Below are 12,790 nucleotides of genomic sequence, written 5' to 3' on the forward strand. Positions count from 1 at the left end.
CATTCACACAATTTTCATTCTCTGTCGGAGGCCATCACGAACCAGTTCTTCTCACACATTAAGTGGAAGTATATTCAAATGATTAGGAATAAGAGTCAATGCTATCATTTCTGAGATAATATAATTTTTTTTCAAGAAAAACAGCAATGACATCTCATCAGACTGGTGCTCTAGGGCGACTGGATGGAGTGAACTAGCATTTGAATATGAAAAAGTTTAAGAATGAATCGACAAAAGGGGGTATTTTGGCTTGGATTTCCCCCTCTAGGTATGGGACGATATAGGATTTTATCAGGGATTGCAATAAAAACCCTCAAGGAAAGTTGATAGTGGTGAATTTCCATTATCGGGATAATGGTAAATGGGGATAATCGTGAATATCCTTATGACTGACTTGAAAAATCTCTGTCTCTCACTCTGTAAATTATTTACGCTTGCTCATGTGCAACTCACTTCTACCACTGACAGATTGGCTGTTTGGCAATAATTCAAGCCAGCGCCGTGTATAGAGAGAGTCTGGCCAACTGGCTACATGGGCGCCATATTGCCTACTAACTGGTAGGCAGCTCCATGCACGCGCTATTCAAAATCGCGCTCACGTCACGATCTCTCAAGCCGCACTTTCAAAGAAATAAGGGAAAGCAGAGATGGGGTGTGAACTGCTTATCAGCTCATACCTCACCATCAAAGGTAGATTACATAATCAGTCAGGCCAGTTGAGCCCAACATCTCAGTCACACCTGCTACCATGTATCAGTCATATAGTACATGCCATTGTGGAAATAAGAGATTATGGTATTTTCTGTACACAACTTAAGATTTAATGATGCACAATGTATTTTGAATCATTCCATGTTATGAAGAATACCAGAAATTATGTATATTATATCACTGAGTACCAAAGAGTATCATTAATTTTTAATTTTCCAACATTCAGCCAAGTATTCAGAGTATCAAAAATTATGTATTTTGCATCACTCATTATCAGTAGTCAGAGTACCAGAAATTATAACTTTTCCATCATTCAATACCAGTATGCACCAGAAATTACAGTGCCTCTCAAAAGTATTTATGCAGTGGTATGCAAGTCTTAAAAATGTTAATGACAGCCTCAGAAAAGGTCAAAACCCTTTCTGGAATAGTGTCAAAATGTTGTCTGAATTCTTTAATCTAATAAATTCATGTTCCTGTAAGTCGGGAGTCACAGATCAAGTGCAGTAATAGAAATCAGGAGGATGAATGAAGCACTCCATATAATAAGGTAAGCTATGAGCTTTGATATGTCATGTGACCAGCTTAATGAGATAACTGACCGAAAGTCGCCTCACTTTTGACTACTGTTAAATAAGAATTTAACATGACTATTGTGTCTGTCACTTTATTAATTGGTCACATGGCAAAATGAGGCTCACAGCTTACCGTTTTGTGGGTGTAATGTACCATGAATGGATCACTCTGTTAATTTCTATTACTAGACTTTGACCCCAATTTAGAGGAAACAAGAATTTATTAGATTAAAAATTCAGACAACACATTGAAGCTATTGAGAAAGGGGTTTGGCCTTTTAAGGCCACACCACTGCGTAAATAATTTTGCGAGGCACTTTATGTATTTTACATCATTCAGTACCAGTACTTAGGGTTCCAGAAATTAGGGATTTTGCATCATTTCAATCCCAGTTTCAGGGAACCAGAATTTTTCTTTTCTTTTTTTTTAATCATTGCATACCAGTAGTCAGAGTAGGTGGTTTAACACCAGATCAGGGGCAGGGGCTATGGTAATAATGTGTTTCACTTTTTTCAGTCCATGATGAAGGTGATGAAATCAGGAAGAAACCCACCAGCGGTCATAACACAGTCGCAGGCACTGAGCAGGGACTTCTGCTGCATACATGTAGATTTCAACCCAAAGAATTTACTCCAGAGACTTTAGTTTTTATACACTACACTACTGGTGTGGTGGGTAAATTGGTGATCAGTACCAGTATTACATATTTTGCAATGTTCAGTAGGCTACTAGTGAATGATAATGAGCAATAATATCAGGGACATTTGAGAAATATTAGGCCTACCTGTTTCGAGGTTTAGCCAGTGCAGCGTCACGTCTGCATCGGGGCTCTAGTTTATCTCAACACTACCCACACACTGCCTTGGCTCAGGCTCAGGCCTGTCACTCAATCCATCCCATATGACAATCTGGCACTGTTTACATTTGCCTGACTTCTGTCAATGGTTATACATGGCTTGGATGTGCTATACAACTGATTTCCACACATCAATACCTTACAGACTCTCGGATTGGTCTAGGGAAGTTAGTTTATCGAAAAATCGTAAACACTGAAATGAACTCACCAAGCACCAAGAAGGAATAAACTGAGGGGGACCAGCCCAGCCTGCGAATCTTCACGGTCCAAACTGCCCTCCTTTGTGCATCCTGTGGAAATCGATGGATCGTACGGCCTTGTCCCGATCGAACGGAACAGCCCCAAGCCGCACAACACACCATTTCTCCTTCAACGGCTACAAATCGGCGAGAAATGGACTGAAAACGCAGGAAAAATCATTGTAACGTCATAGCGACAGAGCCAGATGTTGGTAGGCAACATGGCGCCCATCAAGTACGTGAGAGGCTCTCAGCCAATCACAGCGCGTGTTGCAAAAATCAAAGGATGGCCAGACTCTCTCTATACACGGCGCTGGTTTAAGCGAGAGAACCAAGACACGGCCATCGATATAGGGGTGGCCGGCAAGATGGCGGACTGAGCAGGTGTACTTACGTAGGCTAAAGTTCCTCAATAGTGTTAAATAAGGTTTTTTTCCCCCCCCTCAAATAAGTTTTGGATTACGAGTCTAAAAATGCCAAACAAAGGAAAGGAAGGAAAGGAAGTGAAAGGAAAGGAAGGAAAAAAGATAAAGATATGAAGAATACCGAAGCTAGCAACAAGGATGATGTACTGGACGCGCTTCTACATCATGACTATGAGATGGAGGCTACTAATGCCGGGCCCGATAAACAAAGTGTCGATGAGCTAGAAGATTCCCCATTAAACACACCATCTAAGGGCTCCCTCCCATATTCGGAAATGGGTAAGGCCAAATGAGGAATCTGCAAATGAGTCTGTTCTGACTCCAATAAACACCCTGGGCACCAAATTTGATAAACAACATGTATGAGATAGTAGACACTGTTCATCGGGTGGGGAGAAAGGAGGAGAAGAGAACGCGCCAGATCATTATCCAATTTGTCAAACGTCAACACAGAGATGGGATTTGGAGAATGACGAAGGAGTCGGAAATATGCAGGTAAGCAGGAGTTCACTTTACTGAAGACTTAACCATGGCAGATAAACAGGCTAGAGAAGCTCTTTCGGCCTCGGACACAAGAAGCGAGAAAGGCCGGGAAGAAAGCATACTATCGCGGACCGTTTGGATTCATCTATGGGCAACGGATCTAGTTGACAGAGTGAACATTGATATGTAATTCTACCGGTAAAGACATTAAACAAATGATGGAAGGGGATGGATTTTTTTTTTTCCCCAGAGGAACTTCTGAGTGGAGGATACATTTAAAGAGGTTGGTTCTTTTCATTGTTCCTAACAAAGTGTTGTGAGGTTAAACTTTTATTTTTATTTTTTTTCATTCTATATATTTTCTTTAAATTCAGAGATTTATTTTCTATCGTTAAATGCAAGCGGTCTTAAGGGTAATGTAAAATGCAAGGCTACTTTTTTGTTTGGTAAAGGTCTTAAAGCACACTGCATGTTTTTGCAAGAGACCCATTCATGTGAAGAGGACACTACATATTGGGAGAACCAGTGGGGAGACAATATTATTTTTTCTTTGGGCAGTAATCGATCTGGGGGTGTGGCCACATGTTTTTATAGATTCCCTGGAGAGGTAGTAACATTTAAAAATGATATGGATAGTTATTGTACTGTTATGGTTGTAAATTTAGAGGGGTCATTTGCAATTTTGATTAATATCTATGGATATAATAATATTGGTCAAAACAAAATATTATTAGTAGCTCTTACAGAAATTATTGCTGAATATAAGCAAACTTATGGTATAGGATTTACTTTAATAGGTGGCGATGTTAATATGACCCCAGATAAGTGGTAAGACAGATGTCAATCTTTTCATAATGATTACAATTACAACACTATATTGAAGGAATTCATAAATGTCAATTATTTTATTGATATTTGGAGAGAACCCCCCCCCCACACACACACACACATACACATAGGAGACAATTCTCTTGGATAAAACCCAATGGGAGATCAATATCCAGAATAGATCTTTGGCTGGTAAATCCAGAAATCACAAATTCTGTGATTAACGTTGCAATGTCTGCTGCTCCATTGACAGACCATTGTGTAATTGAAATAGCTCTGAAACCAGGTGGTAATCATAAACGTAGAAAAAATTACTGGAAGTTCAATGTTGATCTGTTAAATTTAGAAGAATATGTTAAGGGAGTAAAGGCATTAATGGTGGAAATTAAAAGTGATACAGAAATAGATACTTACTGCAGGAAATGGGAATATTTTAAATATAAGGTCAGGAGTCTATCAATTAAATTTAGTGAAACCAGATATCAAAAGCAAAGGGAAGATGAATATAAATTGGTTCAAGAAATTAATGAATGTTGTAGAAAAATTGAGTTATCAGATGAAAACAAAGCAAATATATTGAGTTTACAAGCCAGATTAGATAAATTGTTCATCCAAAGGGCACAAGGAGCTTATGTTAGATCCAGAGCTAAATGGATAGAACAAGGGTAGAAGAACATGTCTTATTTTTTGTTTTGTTTTTTTGGACTGGAAAGGAGGAGACCAGAAAGAAATGCAATAAATATTTTGATGATCAATAATAGAGAATGTTCTGACACAAAGGTAATTTCTGACGAAATTCATCAATTCTATTCCAAATTATACTCTTCATCCTATTCAGTTGAGGATTCATTATCATTTCTTGAAAGTATTAAACATTACATTCTTAAAATTCGCAAAATTGGCAAAATTTGGCATTTAAAGAAATTTGTGATTCTGAGATTAGAATGAAGGAATTGGATGAAGCTATAAAGCAAATGTCAGTAGGTAAAGCTCCTGGTCAAGATGGTTTGACTTCAAACTTTTCTAAAAAAAGTTCTGGGAAGATATAAAAGAACTGTTATTTAATGCCCTAAAAGAATGTATTGAAAACAATAATTTAACGTCGACCATGAAGCAAGGTATTATTACTTTGTTAGCCAAACCTGGTATGGACAAAAGATTTAATGATAACCTGAGACCAATAACTGTATTGACTGTGGAATGCAAATTATTTACGCATATTATTGCCAATCGGAAGAAAGTAGGTATAGGACATATAATAAGTGAAAATCAGTCGGTGTTTCTTAAAGATAGGTCTATACATAATAACATTAGGCTGGTTCTTGATTTACTAGATTATAATTATTTGATCGAAGACAATGGTTTCATAATGTTTTTAGATTTTTACAAAGCTTTTGATTTAGTTGAACATCCATTTATAATAAAGTGTTTAGAATATTTTGGTTTTGGTCCAAAATTGATAAAGGTAATTAATATGATGTATAATGACATTAACAGTTCAGTTTCTCTCCCTAAAGGAACAGCTAAAAGATTTGAGCTTAAACGAGGGATTTGACAGGGATGTTCTTGCTCCCCTTTATTACTTATTTTAGTTGCAGAATTGTTGGCTATTTTTATAAAAAATAGTCCAGATATTGAGCCTTTAAATGTGCTAGGCAATCATCTGGTCATAACTCAGCTGACAGATGATACTACCATCTTCCTCAAGAGGTCAGAACAGATCCCTCTGGTAATCAAGAAGATAGCCGAGTTTTCTAAAGCATCTGGACTACACTTAAATTTAAAAAAATGTGAACTAATTGCTATACATGACCATCCACACAGTCCTTGGCAGGAGGTGGCCAGACTCCAATGGCATGGAGAACCAAGATGACTGGGGACCACCCTCTGTTGCAGCCTTCTTACGCCTTCAGTTGCATTGTGACCTGAAGATGTGTTCTGCCAGTTCCACCACTGATGTCTTTGTTTGCCCCGGTAGCCAAATGGTTATGGCGCATGCCACATAACTGAAACGTCCCTGGTTCGATTCCAGCCAGTGACCTTTGTTCTTCTCCTGGATCACCACTTTGCTGTAGTGGAGATCCTTGCGTGTACTAATGATCCTAAGAGCTATGCCGTTCGGAGCTAGTCTCCTGGTAGGGTCACCCAGATAGGTCAAGGGGGAGGTTCCAGACGAAGCGCGATCCAACAAAGACCGTCCCACCCATATTCCCCTCTTCCTCTTCTCAAACTTGTGTAACCATGGCTACATTGTAACCCGGCTATACTGAAGACTGGAGCTGGCTGAGAGTACAGCGTTGCCTCATCATCTATCAGTGTGTCGTTGTTATAAAAAGCCTCCCATGAGAAAGGTGTGTGTGTGTGTGTGTGTGGTAACTGCCACCTAGATCACCAATTTTGTTGACTGTGAAGGCAAGTTACATATGTATGTTGCTTACTTTTAATCTTTGGCCACAGATCAGTTATACTATGTTTACATTGTCTGAATGGATGCCTGGGGCTCATGTGTAGCAGGACAAAGGTGGTGTTAAAAGTACATCTTCTTTGTAAATATGATAAGGGCCTGATAACAGGTATGAATGAAAGCCCTTTGAGTGTCACAGGAGGCGGTCCTGGCAGAAGATGAGGATGAGGGGAGACCTGACCTATGAACTCTTTGAACAATAAACAAGTTCTGTTACCCACTAGGATGACAGCTCACCAAGAGAAGTTATTTCCTCCAAGACAGGACGACAGAGACTCTGGGTACACATTATTGTGATCGAAACAATGGGACTTATTCTGCTGCATGGTATTGTAACGACCACGGATGAATAGACTCGCTAGCCCTTGGCTAATGGGTCGGACCCTTTAGTCGACTGGTTAACGTAGGTGGGATGGCGAGACCGTGAGGCCATCGGAAGCGCGTGCACCAAGAGGCATGAGGGAGCTGGTATGCTGAAGCGTGGGGACATGCTTCCCGAAGGAGGAGGGTAGTGTAACAACTTGGGGCGCCGTAAGGGGGGGGGGCATTAGGACGATTCCAAGGGCCCAGCACTGACAGGGGCCCTTCAGAGAACACTATTATTATTTTTATTTTTATTATTATCATAAGTAAGTGAATGTACTTAAATTATAATTGTATGTGCTAAAAAGTTACAAATGAAACAAACTTGTGTTTTGTTTCTCCATTTTTGGCAAAATTTTCAGGATGGATTGGCCTTATTTCACCCCTCTCTATGCATTGCTTGGTTCAGTCTTACAGAGCCCTAGTCCAGAACAGTTGATCCCAGTAGATTAATGTTAGGTGAAGAGATGAAGCGATGTCGTCCAAACCTAAATCAGGTTGTCAGAAAAGAAATGAAAGACAAAAAAAGAAGCTGCGAGTGACATTAAAGGGCGACAGCTAGTCACAATGTTTTTTCAAAAGAAAGGTATTTATTCACGGCCCCTTCCTTTGGTGCCCATAACATGTAGCTAGCTAACTTAGCCAACGTAACTATTCTGTGTGGCTTAATCACTGCATGGATGATCTAGCTAACTTCAAGTAAAGTTAACTTACAGTGCAGTGTCAGGGTAATTTCAGTTAAATATTTATTGCCACTGAAAATGAGATGAATGCAAATTTGCTCCAAATATAACTAGAGCTCAGTGAATTTGTAGCCTATATCCAGCAGCTAGTATGCTAGGCTAGGTAACTAGCATAATGTTACATGCTCGCAAGCTTGTTCACTCCTTAGTCACATCTGCCCTCGTCATGCACAGGATCAGAAACCCTTCCCTCAACCCACCTCCCAGTTGAAGGAGAAGGAGATGAGCAGTAGGGGTTTGGGGTTAAGGCTCATACAAACTGATTTTGAATATTTTAATGTATGATGTGATGGCCTGGCGGCCTGTCCAGGGTGTCTCCCCGCCTGCTGCCCAATGACCGCTGGAATAGGCTCCGGTACAGATAATGGATGGATGGACGGATGTATTACCATTTGAGCAGGTAGCTAGCTTGCAAGCAAGCACTGAATACAACTTTAGCTAATAGTCACATTTTAGTTCATCTAGTTCTTCCAGTAATTGCAATAACATTGACGACTGGCATGTTAAAATAAGGTTGTTAGCTATCTAGATAACATTTAAGATAGCTCACCTGGTGTAATATATTTATGTATTACTAAGTTAATTTTATTATAGGACAGATTATGAATGATGTACCTTATGGATACTCTAGAGCCAGGGCCCTCTTCAAGCAAGGCAGCCAGAGAAGAGAGCAGAGGTAAAGAGGCAGAGGCAGAAGAAGAGGCAAAGGACAGTGACAGCAGCACAGATGAGGAGGAGGAAGAGGTTCCATGTTGAGACCTCCGAAAAAACAGGTCAGGAGGACAGGCCAGAAACAACATTTCATAACACCGTGTTTTTCACTGCCATGGACCAGATAATAAGTGACTTGGACACTCGGTTCCAAACCACAGCAAATATTGTCGAAGAATTTGCGGCCATACTTAAAGTTGGGCAGTTGAGTGACAGTAATATTGCTTCTGAGTGTCAGCCACTGATAATGAAGTACACAAAGGACCTCACACCTCGGTTTGAGAGTGAAATCAGGCATCTTAATACAATATTTTCTGCCACTTTCCCCTCTGACTGTACCTCTCTTGCTCTCCTGAATGCAATCTATAAAATGCAATTCCAGAGCCTTTTTGGAGAGGCTTGCATTGCTCTTGGGATTTTTTTGCACTCTCCCGGTTACCGTTGTTGGCGGAGAAAGGGTATTTAGCAAACTGAAACTGATCAAGAGCTATCTGACATCAACAATGTCTCTCAGGAGAAGTTGAACAACCTTGCAATACTGTCAATCGAAAGCAAGTTGGCTTCATCACTTAATTCCAGGTATTTGATTCCCGATTTTGCTAGCAAGAAGGCCCGGCGTTTGGCTTTTGGCATTTAAGTCATGGGCTGGGTGAATAAAGTTTAGTTTCACAGCTATTGACCTACTGTAACAACTGCTCCGGCATTGTTACATTGTAATAGTGCACGTCTTGCCCGTTGCTGATTACATTGTAAACTAGAGATAAACTTGGCCAGGAATAGACAATTTCGGGGAATGTAAAGTAGGCTAAAGCTTGATAAGTCAAACGTATTTCCTTACCTTTGACACTGTGGATTAGTATTTCCAAGACCATGCAGCCAAATGCTGTATGGTAAATCAACAGCCATGGACTCCACATAGTTTTATAGTAGCACTTCTGTTATTTAGATAAAAATACCACCCCATTGAATTTCTATTTTTACTTTTTGTATGATTGTACTTTTTGTCCTTGTGTTTAAATCCTCATTTAATTTATTAAGTTGATGAATGTTGAGGTTTTTTTTTTTTACTGGATTGTTGATTACTGTATTTACTATATTCTAGTAAATTTACAAAAGATAGCGTTCAGTGGATTTCTTGCAGTGCATCAAGTAATCTCTATCGATGAAATAGTTCTTTATCAAACATCAAATTCAACTGGGTTTTCTAGGTTGATGGGTGGTTTAGGTGGGTGGGGGGATGGGGGGCCCAATATTATATTCTTTCATGGGGCCCAGAATCTCTCGCGGCGCCCCTGGTAATGACCACGGATGAATAGACTCGCTAGTCCTAGGGTAACGAGTCAGACCCTTTAGTCGACTGGTTAATGTAGTCGCCCGTGATGCGGGGGACTCGGGTTCACGTCCCAGTTGCGGCGGTTCCCGGCTGCCCCCTGAGTTCGCTAAGATAGTGTGCTCTGACATCGGGGCACACATTCAAGCGTTTGAGCTTGTGCGTGTCTGTTCATTGAACATATTACAATCGTGTGACAATACTGTTAAGGATCTCGCTCCTCATTTAATGTCAGAATGGAATTAAATAAGTGCCATGACATTGACTTTTGGCAAACTGACGGTTAAAGCGAAAATTCATAAAATTTCAACCCTATCTCTGTCTATCTGCGACAGGGATAGCACATGAAATATACCTGCAGTTGTTCCCAATTGGAAAACGAGCTTTTTTCTGGACGTCAAGAGACGTCATTTGGCGGCTGAAAAACTACATACACCCTAGCAGGGTTTCTAATACCCTAATGGACTCTAAACACACCGTTGAAAAAAAAAACAACATCCTCGTCCTCTCGGCTAATCTATGTTTTCTTTGGTGGGAATGATGTCCCATAACACTGGCGCAGAGGATTTTATGGACGACGATACAGACGCTTACACGCAATGCATTCTGGTACATGTAGGCGCCGTGGGAAAGACTGGGAGCTGGACGACAAACGGTCAATATAGTACACAGTGAGGGCGTTGTTGCTTCAATCGACTACATTACTCTTCATTACTGATTGCACATACACAAAGCCATTTGTGAATTTTCCCTTTAAGTGTAAAGGAGCTACTAGGTCACCAATTTGACCTGAATACTTGGGACATAAAAGTAGTCATTTCCATTGGAGCTGACTGATCTGTAAACTATAATCCATGGGGGCACACTACTGCAGTGATATAATAATTAAACTCACTATTCTCAAGTCCTCTTTTGCATACCAAAAGTGATGGTGAAACACTTCTACTTTGACCATACCATTCTGTCTTCTCCTTTATTCGACAAGCAGCAGCGGTTCCTTACTGTTGACATAAATCCGGCCTGAAATGAATGCTAAGATAATGAAGATGCATTATCAAACCGTGTTGCATAACCAAAGAGAAAAGAAAGTTGTGCAGGGTAACAGACCACAGACCTATATAGAAGCTGTATAGAAACAGGACTGAAAACAAACCACGGACGTTGCCTCTTGCACCCAGGCAGGTACACTGAATCTGCAGATTCTAGCCGACAATCTGCATGAGAATAAAGCAGTTAATCCCAAAGAAGAGAACCCAGCTCGTTTGGAAACAACCACAAGCAATAGATGCAAAATTTGCTCAAACAAAATTCTTAATTGATTTTGCTAAATGTGCTAAACTCGAGCTTCTTTTTAAATGTACACATCGGAGGAAAAAGGTGATATTTATCACCTAACTCAATATGTACCTCCTTATCCATCCATCCATCCATTATCTGAACCACTTATCCTGCTCTCAGGGTGGCGGGGGTTGCTGGAGCCTATCCCACCAGTCAAATGATTTCTGACATGGAAGTGAAACTCACCGTTGCATAACATTAAAACGATTAAATACCTTGGGGTTTTGTTTGTCTTTATATGAAATCGATTAAACATTTTCAGTAATAATGTACTGCAGGTGATAGTTGCGAGTTGTTATAAGTATAACATGGATGCTATATCACTCATACTCTATATCTGATTTTACTATCTGCACACAGTCGTGTAGCAAGAACCAGATTCATGTCTACGTTTGAAGCCACGGTGCAAGCCTTAAGCAGGACCTCTATAATGCATACCAATGCCACCTGCGCTGCATTTACAGAACACACGAATGAAGGGGATTTTCCACACATCTGTACCGTGTGATTACCGTCCTCTCCCGACTGCATGTTTTTAGACCAACTTCCTGCTCAACTTTTGCAAGGGTTCAGTTCAAATGCCACACGCAAACAGCAAGCAAAGCCGTGCATGCAATACCCTGAACCTTACAGCGGCTAGGTTACACTGTGGTAAGTCATAAGAGAGGGATGGATCGCATCCACTGGGTGAAAGTAGACCTCCCAGTTCTGTTAGCCTGTGATTCAAACAACTGGTTCCGACTGGATTTGGCTGGTCGGACGCTTTTGCACAAAGAACAACATAAGAACGATGTGCATAAAACGGGTTATAAAATTACTACTGGGTTATTAAATCACTGGGTTAATATTTGCTAATGTGAATGCAGACATGGCGAGTTGGTGCTCCTCTGCAGAGTGGGCCACAAACTGTCCATTTAATAGTTCATCAAAAAAAAAAGATAAGATGCCAGACATGCACAAAGCCAATCATTAAAAACAGGTGCTATCCTGATACCCCCGTCTGGACTGACAACGTTTACGGTGGACCCACAATTGCGCAATTCAGTCCGGATTAATTCCCCGTTGTCGCTGGCCCTGCACCCAGCCCTGAAAGTAACCGTAGCTACGTAGAAGAAGTCATCGCTGAGAGGACTTACCCGAGATGTCAGTGATGTTACTAAAAAGAAATAATAATAATACGTTTAACGGCTCGTACAGGGGGGAAGCACAGGAGACGGACGCTAACCTCGACGCCTGTCTCTCTCATCGATAACTATCAGCAGTCTGTATCCTGAAAATTGAGGGAGGGTCTTATTCCAGCCGTGTCCGAATCGTCCAATCGGATACGCCGGAGCGACGACAGAGGGTCGACAGTGGCCAATGACCGTCGTCTGTTTGAGTTCCTATGAGCGCTCGGTCAATAGACGGCCAGCGGAGAACGCAGCGCCTCGGTCAAGGGATGCAGAAACGTTTGACAAGAGTTTTGAAATGGGAAAATTAAAATTAATTACGAAGGATGTTGTAAGCAAGTTATAACACTGATTCACCGCAGTTAGCGAGGTGACTGGGTGTCCATGTGACTGAATTTTCAATTTTCCAAATAATTGCAAGATAAATCTAAAGCACCAAAAAAAGAAAGAAAAAACAAAACAAGGGCAGTGCCATGACGTGAGGCGCAGCTGTGTGTGTGTGTGTGTGTGTGTGTGTGTGTGTGTGTGTGTGTGTGTGTGTGTGTGTGTGTGTG

At 40.8% G+C, this 12,790-nt stretch overlaps 1 protein-coding gene across 1 annotated transcript in view; it reads right to left on the reverse strand.

Annotated features, from left to right (window-relative positions):
* The window catches only part of abat (4-aminobutyrate aminotransferase), a 74,158-nt gene extending 61,871 nt beyond the window's left edge, over positions 1-12,287 (reverse strand). Inside the window, exon 1 of the mRNA XM_056288423.1 lies at positions 12,204-12,287. The gene's annotated coding sequence lies outside the window, so the exon portion shown is untranslated. The remainder of the gene's footprint in view (positions 1-12,203) is intronic.
* Positions 12,288-12,790: the final 503 nt, after the last annotated feature.

This window comes from Lampris incognitus, chromosome 10 (assembly GCF_029633865.1).
Source record: "Lampris incognitus isolate fLamInc1 chromosome 10, fLamInc1.hap2, whole genome shotgun sequence".
NCBI lineage: Eukaryota > Metazoa > Chordata > Actinopteri > Lampriformes > Lampridae > Lampris > Lampris incognitus.